Here is a 12,795-nt window from a genome sequence, read left to right on the forward strand (position 1 = left end):
GAACACATTCCTAGCATGCTTGAGGCTGTGGTTTGAACCCCACCCCCCAAAAAGACAAGAAAGGCTGTGTGATCTAAATTGGGATAAATTTTGGTAACTTCTGTTAGAAGACGAGTCTGTTTTTTCTAACTTCTCATTGTTTAGCTACATATTTATTTTTGGAGCACAGTTTAGGAAAATTCGGTTACACATTTGCTTATCATTGACCGCATTTTGGCCTCTGCTGAGAACTCAGAAGAAGCAGGTGCCCTTTCAGAGTCAGCGGTAGAGTTGGGGAATGAACAGCTGAAAAGGCAGGGAGTGTCTGAGTGTGGCTGAGATTTCTAGTCGTTCAGAACAGGTCGGCCGGCTGTGGCATTGTAATTCAATAACAAGAACTGCGTGAGGGTGAGTGGTTTGTGGTAAGTTTACAAAACCGGGCAGGCTGAGTTGCTGTCTGATTTGGGGACAGTCCCTCCACCTCCACCGGAAGTCCGGGCTGTTTGCAGGCCAGGCCCCCTCCCCTCGCTCCCAGCCAAAGCTACTTCCTGCCCCGAGAGCTAGAGCCCTTGCTGGTCTCCACCCCAGCTGCTAGGGTTGCCCTGTCTCCCTTCAAAGGGGACGGTGTAAGAGCCAGCAATCAACACATCTCCTCCCCTACCAGGCATATTCCTGCAAAAGCCACTCGGGGCAGCATAAACACTTATGATCAGAGCCAGGTGTAGTAGGTACAGGTCCATCATCCCACCCCTCTGGGAGGCTGAGGCAGGAGGATGCCAAATGGGTTCAAGCCCAGCCTGGACAGTTTGGTGACTTAGCGAGACCCTGCCTCAAAATAGAAACTACAAAAAAGGGCGGGGGAAATAGCTCAATGCAAAGGCCCTGGGTTCCATCCCCAGTATCAAAAATAAATATTTTTAAAATGTATTCCCATTGAAAAGATTGGGGCGAAGCTGGTGTGACAAGGGGCCTCTTCCGGGTGACTTTGGCTGGGAAAGGACGCCTCACAGGATGAGTCTCAGTCAGCACTGAGTCTTTGCAGTTGTCCAGGACTTGGCAGAAATATTTAACAAGCATCGAGGGGGTCCTGGCAGCGACCCCACCCCTCCCTCGCAGACTAAGCGTTTGGTGCCCACACATTTTGGGGGGTTTACAGACAAGTCAAGCTCTGAGGCTGGTGGCCAGGGGTTTACGGCGTCCTGGCCCTTAATAAGCTGCGGGCGTGAGATTCCTTGGCCGCCCTGGGTCCTGATACCGAAGCTGCCGGTGTTACACATTCACCTGCTGGCTCCTTCGGCCGGTGACTGATTAACAGCGAGTCTGCTGAGCGCTGCACATTCATTTGTGACTGTTTTGTTCTACACCTCCGGTTTTTAATGTTTCTGCGGCAACCGGGTTTTATTCCGTGAATTCTGAGCTGCCTTTGTGCCCGATGGGACTGGATCAGTGAGATTCTGTCACAACCTCGCCCCTCGGGGCTGCGCCCTGCCCGTGGGAGGTGCAGTGCGCGTGGCAGCAGTTTCCTCCAACAGTGTTGTCTTCCGTCTTTCACAGAGTAAGTGCTTTTAAATGTTAGATCCCTTATGTAAACCTCGGTGAGTGCTTGTAGTTGGTTTTTTCTTTATTATTTAGATCCATGGTCCTCGGTGTGGGTGGGGAGCGGTTTGTCCTCACAGGGGCCATTTGCGGAAGCCCGGGGACAACTTTGATGGTAGACACCGACTAATAGGACGGCACCGAGGGTGCTGCTAATACTCTGCATGCGCAGCCCCATGACAGGGAATCAACCAGAACATCTACAGTGCCACGGCGGAGCGGCTCCAGTGACGTAAATGTGCAGCAGAGGGCGGTGACCGGATGGCAGCAGTGCCCACCGTGCTCTGCCATGGCCGAGTGCTGCAAAGTCACAGAACCTGAGGGGAGACTGAAAGGCTCTTCCTTGCTGAGCCACCTTCTCTATGCCTTGTCCCACACAGGGAGGAGACTTGCGGCTCTTGTGAGCAGACAACCTTGGGCCCTGCGACCCCAGGCTGGGGACCTGCATTGTCTCCGTGGCCCTGTGTCCCCAGGTCAGCCCCAGCCTCGAGGGCGCTCAAGCGTGGTCTCCACGCACGACCCCTTTCCCACTGTTCTGAAGAAACGAACTTCTGAGTGACTGATCTGCACAGGAAATGTAGAAATGTAGAATCTCATTCATTCACCACATTGTGGTCCCAAGGTGCACCCATTCTCTTACAGATGACTCGAGTTTATCCTTCTTAATGGCAGAGTAGTGCTCCATGGTGTGTAAATACCACTTTCTTTATCCACTCATCTGTTGATGAACAGATAGGCCGCTTCCAAGATGCAGCTGTTTGCTGCTGTAAACAGGAGTATTCATGGGTCATGCTCAGATGTCTTCAGCTCTCTGGGAAGATACTTTGGTGTATCTCACTGCCTCTGCTTCCTGACTTGGAAGCACCCCTGCGTTTCTAGAACGAAGCATACTTAGCTGGAAGGTGCCGCAGAGCGACCTCAGCCTCCCGAGCAGGTCCGCCCTCCGCTCGCTCTGCTCTGGGAGCCGAAACCCAGCTCTGCGCCTGTCGGTGTAGCTGGGCACACGGGGGGCCCATGCCTGGGAGCAGTCACCTCACTCAGGCTCGAGGAGGGAGGGTTACTGTGAGGAGCAGCTCTCCATGTCCTTCGCCCGGGGGGGGCTGGCAAGTGAGCGCCGTCCCTCTGGTCCCCTAACGAAATCCCGGGGACCCGTCAGTCCTCTGCTGATGACACCAAGTGAGCATCACTCCCCCGGGCGCAGAGCACGGTAATTAATTACTTCAGTCACCTGATCGGAGTCCCCGGGGCTGGCTGCCTGAGTGCTTACTCTTAATGGGGTTTTCCCCTGTTCTGCGTCCTGTGTTCTGGAAGTGGGTGTGGACGTGAGCGCTCCTTTCTGTGCACGGGAGAAACGGGCTTGTAATGCAGCTGCTTGCAGTAGGAAGCCAGACTCCCCACACAGGGAGAGAGAAGGTAACATGCACGCCTGTCATCCCAGCACTCAGGAGGCTGAGGAAGGAGGATTGTCGTGAGTTCGAGGCCAACCTGAACTACATAGTGAGACCTCCACTTGGCCTCAGTCCACCCCCATATCAAGTCACCTGGCCACTCTACTTCCTCCAGGCTGGCCTCAGTCGTGCAGTGATTCTCCTGCCTCAGCCTCCTGAGTGCTGGGATGACAGGTGTGCACCACCAGCCTGGCTCCACGCTGGACTTTCTCCTCCTGTTCTAATGTGCCATAGAGGGGGCTACAAAGGCACAGTGGGGGAGGGTACTGGGAGGTCAGTTGCACCCCAGGCCCGCTCCCTGGCCTCGCTCTGCCTCCTGAGCAGGAGCAGGTGCTGTGGGACCTCAGGGTGCGCGAGGGCAAAGCCTGGTGCCTGCTGGGGCGCCCACCCTCCTCTGGTCTCCCCACTCGCTGCAGGGAGGCCAGGCCCCTGCCGGTGTCCAGGAGCTGGGGGCCTGAAGCTGCCTGGTCCCCACTGCCTGTGCCGGCCTAGGTCAGGGGACACGTGAAGACCCACACCCCGCCGGGGTGAGTGAGCCTGCTCTCTCTAGTGGCTCCTGGGGCTGCTTTCCTTTTTCTGTCACTAAATAAAGTCTTGGCTGCCCCCCCCCCCCAAAAAAAGTATCTATTTTCTAGCTATAAGAACTACCTACGGTATCTCATTCATCCTCATTACTTTAAGTTCCATTGATCATTTCATTTAATGATGATAATATCTTCAGCAGCCACATGTCCTTTGGTCCCAACTGTAAACATGGTTTATTTGGGGATGAAGTGTAAGATTTTCATAATTTTCTGCTCTACTTCGTGTCCCACAGTTCTCACTACAAATCCGGCTAAAACTAATCAGCAATACCCATGCAAAGGAGCCTGAATAATGGGCTGCCTTTGAATTTCCATGTTTACACTAATTAGTCCTCCTCCACTCATCACAGTCTCCTGAAAATACTTAAGATATGGGCAAAATTTGGACAAATTTTTATCAGAGTGTAACATATGGCCTCTAATCCAATTGCCAATGAAGTACTTGTTCCCAACTGAAACCTCATTAACCTGGCCTTTACTGCCCACATTTTTAACAGGATTCTGAGCTCACAAGAGAATTACCCATTAGGCATTCTCCCAGCTTGCTTCTCCTGACTTTTCCAGACTTCTCCCACAAGCCAGTTTCAAAGATTTGCAAACCACATTGTCAGGTTTAGTCATAGCAACAATCCACTTCTCTACCACCGATTTTCTGTATTAGTCTGATTTCCAGTGGCTGGGGCACATTGCCTGACACATATAACTTGTATTTGGATAGGTTTAATTTGATTCAGGATTTCATGGGGCTTACTCCAAGATCAGCTGGCTCTAAGGCAGAAACTTCATAATGAGATGGCATGGTGGTGCCTAATTAATAGAGGATGGGAAGCAGAGAGGGGAAAAGTGCCAGGAAGGAATGGACTGAGGACCACATGGAGTTCCCAGGGCACACCTCCACGACCTAACCAGACACTCACAGATGTGTGCTTTATTGATACCTTAAGTGACGCTCAAGCCAATCAAATTGACACAATTAAAATTAACCATTGCAGGTACCAAATTCAAATACAAGCATAAATTTGAAATGTGTAAAATCCAGGGACAATCCAGTAATTTAAGCAAAATAAATTTCTAACATTAATTTGAATAGTAAAATGAAATTATGCTAATCAAATGTACTTTTCTTATTGTGTTTTCGGTTCAGTATCCTGCATGCATAAATATGAGATGATTATTTTCCCTTTGATATATTCCTTATTTGATTTCAATTGATTTCCTTCAAATGCTGTTTAAGCCTTTGAAAGATCTTGCTTCCAAATGAGCCTTTCATTGCTTGATATATTTTATTTTTATTTACTTTTGTATACATCATATAAAAGATGTTACCAAATATTTTACTTATTTGTACTATGAGAGTATAGTATATAAATATTTCAACTTATCTCCTATTTTCTCTTAGAACTTTTATGTATAGTAAGAACATTTCAAAAATCTAAGCTACTGTTTGTGATAACTACTTCTGGATTGTTCTTCTCACTAAATTCTCTAAGCAAAATGAACTGTCATTTTCTTGCCAATTGCAAGTTATTACATCTTTTCGTCTTCACAGTAAGCAATTTCCAACCTCATCATTAAATAATTATCACTATTATATTCAAATGAATGTCTGTTCTGCTGAATTGTTCATCACTATGCCAAAAAAGAAGAGAGAAAAGAAAAGGAAAGAAAGAAAATTTAGATGGACAGTATGACAGGATAGGATGGTAAGAATTATTCACATAAAATTGTTTCATCAAGATTTTCTTCTCCAATGATTTATTTTCAAATTTCAGATATCTCTTCTACTTACATTAAGATTATCTTGTGATATACTGTACCATTGCTATTCAGGATGCTAAAACTCTGGAGATTTAAGGAAAACACTGAAGAGTAATAGAATCAGTCAAAGAGTACACATATGAATAAACATTAATAAAATAATTATATATATTGTACTAAAAGTGCTTCCAGACAATTACATGAAACTTTTACCTACATAGATAAATTGGAAAATTTTGTTATTTTCATTGAGACTTAAAATCTCCTTTTTCTTCTTTTGAAATTTATGTCATCATTTCTATTAATAAATTTTATTGGTACATAATGATCACATTCATCACATGGAATTTGTATCCGTACATGATATATCTTGATTCTTGTTTTTTTCCAACTCTCTTCAACTCTTCTTCCTGTCCTTATTCACAAAAACTTTGTTCATTTTATCTTTTATTTTTTATTTTTCCCTTCTTTCTTTCCCCTTCTCCTGTCCCTAGCCCCTCTTCTCATTTGATATTTTCTTTCTATTTCACAGTATCTATTATACATTTTGGTACTTATTTACACTTTCAGTTTCTCACACCAGAGAAAGAATACGACATTTACACATGTGTGTCTGTTTCATTTCACTTAAGATTATGACCTCCAGATGCATCCATTTCCTAAATGTTGCCAGTTTATTCTATTTTATGGCTGAGTAGTACTCCATTGTATAAAAAAATCACATCTTCTTTATTCATTAATTGTTTGATGGACATTTGGGCTGTTTTCAAGATTTAGCTATTACAAACTGTGCTGCTGTAAACATGGGTATTTATGTATCATTGTTGTGATGCTTTCAGTTCTGTTGGGAAAACACCAAGAAGTGGAGTAGCTGGATCAAATGGAACCTCTAGTCCTAGTGTTTTGAAGAATCTCCACATTGATTTCCACAGTGGTTGCACCAGTCTACACTCCCACAGACAATGGGAAAGCATTCCTTTTTCCTCACAGCCCTGTCAGCATTTGTTATTGTAACTGGTCTTGATAACTGCAATTCTCTCTGGAGTGAGGTGAAATCTCAGCATTGTTTTAATTTGCATCTTTTGAATGATCAAAGATATTAAACATTTTTTCATATATTTATTTTTCATTTGTACTTCTTCATCTGAGAAGTGTGTGTTAATCTCAGATGCCCATTTTTGGATTGAGTCTTTTAAATTTAGAGAGGATGATTTTTTTCAGTTCTTTATGTATTCTAGATATTAGTCTTTTGACTGAGGAAAAGCTGGCAAAGAATTTTTCCCACTCTGTGGATTGTCTCTTCACTCAGTTGGTGATTTATTTTGCTATGCAAAAGCTTTCTATTACCATTAGATTCCAGTTGTTGATTCTTTGTATTATTTCTCATGCGATCGGGATTTTGTTCATAAAGTCTTTGCCTGCACCTATGTCTACAAGAGTTGTACCTCTTCTCTCTTCTAGCAGATTTAGTGTTTCTGGGTGTTTTTGTTTTTGTTTTTGTTTTGTACCAGGAATCAAACTCAGGTCTTGTGCTTTCAAGGCAGGCTCTGCACTGCTGAGCTAAATCTTCGATCCATTTTGATTTTAATTTAGTGCACGGTGCTAGACATGAGTCTATTTTTAATCACTGGCATGTGGGGAGCCAGTTTTTCCAGCACCATTTATTAAAGAGAATATCTTTTTCTAGTGAATGTGTTGTGCCCCTTTATAAAACATAAGGTGGTTGAGTGTGTTTGGAGTTGTTTCTGCATCTTCTAATGTGTTTCATTGATCCTTGGGTCTGTTTGTTGTTGTTGTTTGCAAGGACCACGCTGTTTTGTTTTTCTTAATTTTAATCACAGTAGCTCTGTAGTAGAACTTCAAGTCAGGAATTGTGATGCTTTCTGTCTTGCCTTTGTTGCCCAGAATTGTTTGTGCTATTCTTGGTCTCTTCTGGTTACAAGTGAATTTTAGAAATGTTTTAATTCTAATTCTGTGAACTATGCTATTGGTAGCTTGATTGGGATTGTATTAAATCTGTATAACGATTTTGAGAGTATGGCCATTTTTACCATACTGGTTCTTCCTACACATGATGGGATAAATTGATCAGATCAGAACAGAGCAGAGCAGAAATAAATCCAATGGAGACTAATAAAACAATACAAGGCATCAATGTATCAGAGAATTGGTTCTTTGAAAGATTAAATAAAATCAGTAAACCCTTAGCCAATCTAATCAAAAATAAAGGGGGGAAAAAAAGGCTCCAATCCACGCAACTGGGAATGAAAAGGATGAAATCACACATATGCTGTGGAAATCCTGAAGATCAATACCTAACTTTGAGAACCTTTATTCTAATAAGATTGAAAACACATAAGAAATGGGCAAATTCCTAAATACATATGAATTGCCAAAGCTGAATCAAGAATGTATACAAATTCTAAATAACCTAACATCAGTCAATGAAATTGAAGATCTAATTAAATGTCTACAAATAAAGGAAAGCACAGGCTCTGATGAATTCACTGCTGAAGTTTACAAGAAATCTAGAGAAGATCTAATGCCACTAATCCTCAAACCCTTCAAAGAAATTGAAAGGGAACCAATACTCCCAAAGTCATTCCTGGAAGCAAGAATTACCTTGATACCAAAACCAGAGAAAGATCCAACCAAAAAAGGGAACCACAGGCCAATATCCTTAAATGAACATAGATGAACAAATCCTCAGTAAGATACTGACAAATAGAATGCAGCAAAACATCAAGAAGATTTTACACCATGATGAAATAAGATTCATCCCAGGAATGCAGGGGGAGTTTAAAGCATTCAATGGAGTAGTTTGCATAAAATATGGTTACTTCTACACATAGACAGCAACACGTAGTATTTTTCTTTTTTCTTTTTTTAAAAACTAGACAGAATTTCAGCATCATAGGTGACTTGCCTTTGCAGTCATGGCTGACCAGACTGTAGCCAGTGGTTTGGTTTGATACAAAAGTAACAAGACTCCTGTGCCTGAATTATGATGTTTATCATTGTTTCTGTACATTGTTAAAGACAATTTATTTGATTTGTTGCATCTAAACAAATTATCAGGATCAAAGTATGTAACTTATTAAAATAAAATATGAACAGTGTTTTTTACATGTATGTCTATTCAAATTCTGAACACATTTTTTGAAGACAAAAATACACAAAATACGAAGACATCATCCAGCCATTTAAAATTTCTCAATTTAACGAAGGAAGTAGATTTGTAAATAGAGAAAATAAAACATTATAGGATGAACTCCAAAGTAAAAATATGAGTAAATTACAGAAATATAAAAAAGGCATACTAGAAATATGGAAGAGGACAGAGATAGTAAACTATCACATATTGCTTTTAAACATTAAATTGAAAAGATGTTTTTAGTTCTCATTATTATAGTAAAGATAAAGGAAGCTATCACTAAAAACGATGTGCATATCTCTGACTGGCAAACAATAATTAGTGATTTACTTTTCAACGTACTAAAGAAAATGTTCTAGGGCCGGGGATTTAGCTCAGTGGTTTTGCCGCCTGCTGCGCAAGCGCAAAGACTGGAGTTCGATCCCCGGTACCAAAAAAAAAAAAAAAGAAAAATAAAAAAAGGAAATGTTCTAATAGTGAAAAGATTTAGTTTAACATTCAAATACTTAATAAGAGTATATATGCTATAGACTAAATATGATGCATTCTTTAATCTTTACCCTTTCTCATAAGTACCTCATATTTTTGTATGGACGTCTTATGTATATGAAAATATTTATATTTATATATATATTATTTTAAACTTATGGCTATATAGCTTACATGTTAAAACACATACATTACATTTGTTAGACCATAATATGAAAAATATATTATATCATTAAAATTATATATTAAATTTTAAAAAGTTAAATAATCCAAATAATATTCCTCTCCCACTGCATATGGTGTATCAGTAAACAAGTAACATTGAAAGCCTAATAGCTTCATGTTTTAACTGTTTAAAGTGACTACCATCTTCACACAAAGGATACTTGCTCCCCTAAATTCACTCTTTCTACTTCTGCCCAAGGACCCTTCAATTCCTAAGCTAACCCATAACTCTGGTTGTAAAACTTTAGTCTGACTATCCTGTTCTCACAAAATATTAATTCTTATTCTTAGCAGCAGAGTTACATGCTCAGAAAATGAGGGTTAAATAGCTTTATTTTTATGTGCCTTTTTGAAATCTTTGAGAAAGTGATAATCTGTTTACCTATTGACATCATGTTCTAGATGTACAGAAACACTACCATTCTCAAGGATATCCAAATGAATAGAGCTATCAATATTCCATGAACCTATTAAATACCTTTCATAACTTCTAATTACTTAGAATATAAAATCCAAACTGTGTTGAGAGCCACAACAAGATGGCAGATAAGATTATCTAGCAATCATCTCTCCAAGACACCAAGTTTTGAGTATTTATTCACACAACAAACTACCTTCATAAGAGCCAAGGAAGTCATGTGAGAGACTCTAGTCCTTCATTTTAGAATTTAAAATAAAAGAAAAATACACATTGGAAAAGGTAGGAAGGGTTAAGTTGCCAGTGTCTCCCCTCCGCTAACTCTAAGCAGAATGGAAAGAGAAACTTGCATGAGGAAGGGGAGAGAAATTAAGTCCTGACCTTGGAATTGAAACCAAATGCCAGGCCTATCATGGTGAAACCTAGTGCTGGATAGAGAACCACAAGCCCTAACTCTAGGCCCTAATGTAGTCTCTGAAACTCCCAGTCATGTAAGACTTTCTCCAACACCCCTTACACAATTCTGGGCAACAGAGCTGGTAATAAAATTCTACTCATTTGTAAGCAGAACACAAATGTTATCATCAGGATTTGTTTTAGAGCTAGAGTCGTGCCTACTGCAGTGAGACTCAGCACCAGGTAGAAACCAAAAAGCCATAAGAAGGCCAGAGCACACAGATGGAGCTTCTAGACCTACTGCAGTATCAAATGGAAACTTGTGTGCTGGCAGAACACCTTGGAATTTTGATTTTCATCATTGCCAGACTTTGAGTGGGTTTGGAACACCCATCTCCCACCCACATTGCCCAAGACCCTGCAGCTCTCATGCTTTTGTGGGAGCCAGTTTAGCATCAGCCTTGACAGCCAATGGAATGTCTCCAATACTAATTCCCCAAACTTTGACAACACAACTATCAGCAGCCCAGCACTCACAGATCACAGGCAGAACCACTATGCTATACCAGCCCTGGTTTCAGGCACATACTTGCACACTGGTGGGATATACTTGTGTTTCAGCCTTTATTACCACCAGATACCTTTGTGCACACTTACAACTCTCTAGGTATTTGTTGTTGTGAAACCCAGACATGACTCCACTTAGTATCAGACTTGGTTTCCATGGACTGTGTTTGCCAACACTACTATAAATCTTAAGGAACATAGTCTAGAGAAGACTCAATTTCTTGCTGTTAGGACAGGGAACATCCATCATATAAGACTTTGTCTTGGAATTGAGTGCCTGCTGGCAACATCAAACACTGGACAGATCCTAATTGGCCTTTTATCTCCCACCAGTGTCTGCAGGCGTTGCCTATGGAAGAATCCCACTATTACATGGAGATAACTTGTTCGCTCTTTATTGGACTTCAATTCCAGTCAACTTTTTCTTTTTCTGGCATCAGTGGTCTTGGGCCACCTTGGCAGTGGATAAAGAATAATACCAGTGCAGGTCTCAATATTGTGCTGGTCTTGGTTGGCTGTCAGCTGAGGACGGGGAACATATTTATAGTAATAGTGGCCACAGATGTGACACAGGAGCCTCTAAGGGAAGTCCTGGTGATCCCATGGGACTTGTGCAGCAGGGGGTTGTTTGTATCATTGAAGGCTCTAAAAGGTTTCCCATCAGTGCTCTAGGGTAGTTCTTTTCAAAGATAGGGAGAGTTCCACACAATTCAACTCTAGGCTGATGACTGGATGAGGGATCTGGACAGATTCCTACCATAGTAAAAGGCTTGCCCAGGTGGACTACAATTTGTAGGTCCATTGTCATCGTTTTGTAAAACACAACTACAGATGTGGGAGGAATCTGGGTTTGTGTAATTCTCTGGTGCTGAAACAGTGACAACACATGAAGGACACTCTCAAGAGTCCTTGACTTAGATTACCATCTTGCACTGAAATAGAAGTGACTACAGCTTCAGAGAAAACTATCAGACTGATTAGAATTTCTGAAAATTAGATACAAATAGTTCCAGATTATAAAGACTGCCCAGATGCCATGACAGATAATCACCTAGCAATCTCAGGAAATGATGAACTCATCTAACAGTCAAAATAAGATACCAAAAACAAATCAGACCAAAATCATGGTGGCCATACTCTCAGGGTAAAGAACTTAAAAGGAACTATTTTACAGATTTAATAACTTTCAAGAAAATAAAAGAGATGTGATTCAATACTCTATCAGAGAACATGCTAGAAGTAATTTTAAAACTCAAACAGAAATCCATGAACTGTACAAGAAATGAGCATAATTAAAACATGATAGAAGACATCAGTCTCATAATAGATCAAATAGAAGAGAGAATTGGAGGGCTCAAAGACAGCCTATCTGAAAACACATAGTCCAGGGGAAAGAAAAAATTAAGATGAAAAAAGAAAACAAAAACTGTGAACAGCATTAAAACAGCAAATACGCAGATTTGGGGTTATCAAGGAGGAATTGAGAATGTCAAATTATAGAAAGTTTATTTAAGAAATAGAAACAGAAACAGCAAACAAACATGAAAAAATATTCATCACTGGTCATTCATGAAATGCAAATGAAAACAATGCTGGGATTCTCCTTCATTCCAAAAAGAATGGCTGCTATCAAGAAATCAACCAACATCAAATGCTGGTGGGGTTGTACAGAAAAAGGAACTCTTCTTCCCTGTTGGTGGGAGTGCAGACTGGTGCATCCACTATGGAAATCAGTGTGACATTCCTCAGCGAAGTAGGATTAGAAGTCCTGTATGACCCAGCTATTCCTCTTCTGGGTATCTTCTAAAAAGAATTAAAGGCATCATACCCCAGCAATATATACACATCCATGTTTATAGCAGCACAGTTTGTAATAGCTAAAGCTTGGAAACAGCCCAAATGCCCATCAAGTGATGACTGGATAAACAAGATGTGGTTTTTCTCTAAAATGGAGTACTACTAAGCCATAAAGAATGAGAAACTAAACACAGTTATAGCTAAATGGATGGACCTTGAGGCCATACTCTTAAGTGAAATAAATAGGACACACATGTGTAAATATCAAATAGTTAATCTGGCGTGAGAAACTGAAAGTGTAAATGAGGATCAAAATGTATAGTAGATAATGTGAAATAGGAAGAAAAGGACCAAAGGGAAAGGGGAAGTTGGGGGGGGGATATG

The 12,795-nt window shown here is 41.2% G+C and overlaps 1 long non-coding RNA gene across 1 annotated transcript in view; it reads left to right on the forward strand.

Moving 5' to 3' along the window:
• Positions 1-880: 880 nt before the first annotated feature.
• The window catches only part of LOC110344981 (uncharacterized), a 45,034-nt gene continuing 33,119 nt past the window's right edge, over positions 881-12,795 (forward strand). The window contains exon 1 of the long non-coding RNA XR_002387990.2: positions 881-1,534. This is a non-coding gene — a long non-coding RNA (uncharacterized LOC110344981). The remainder of the gene's footprint in view (positions 1,535-12,795) is intronic.

This window comes from Heterocephalus glaber, unplaced genomic scaffold (genome assembly GCF_053883595.1).
Source record: "Heterocephalus glaber isolate CG9 unplaced genomic scaffold, H.glaber_assembly_v1.0 deba00001600, whole genome shotgun sequence".
In the NCBI taxonomy this organism is placed as follows: Eukaryota; Metazoa; Chordata; class Mammalia; order Rodentia; family Bathyergidae; genus Heterocephalus; species Heterocephalus glaber.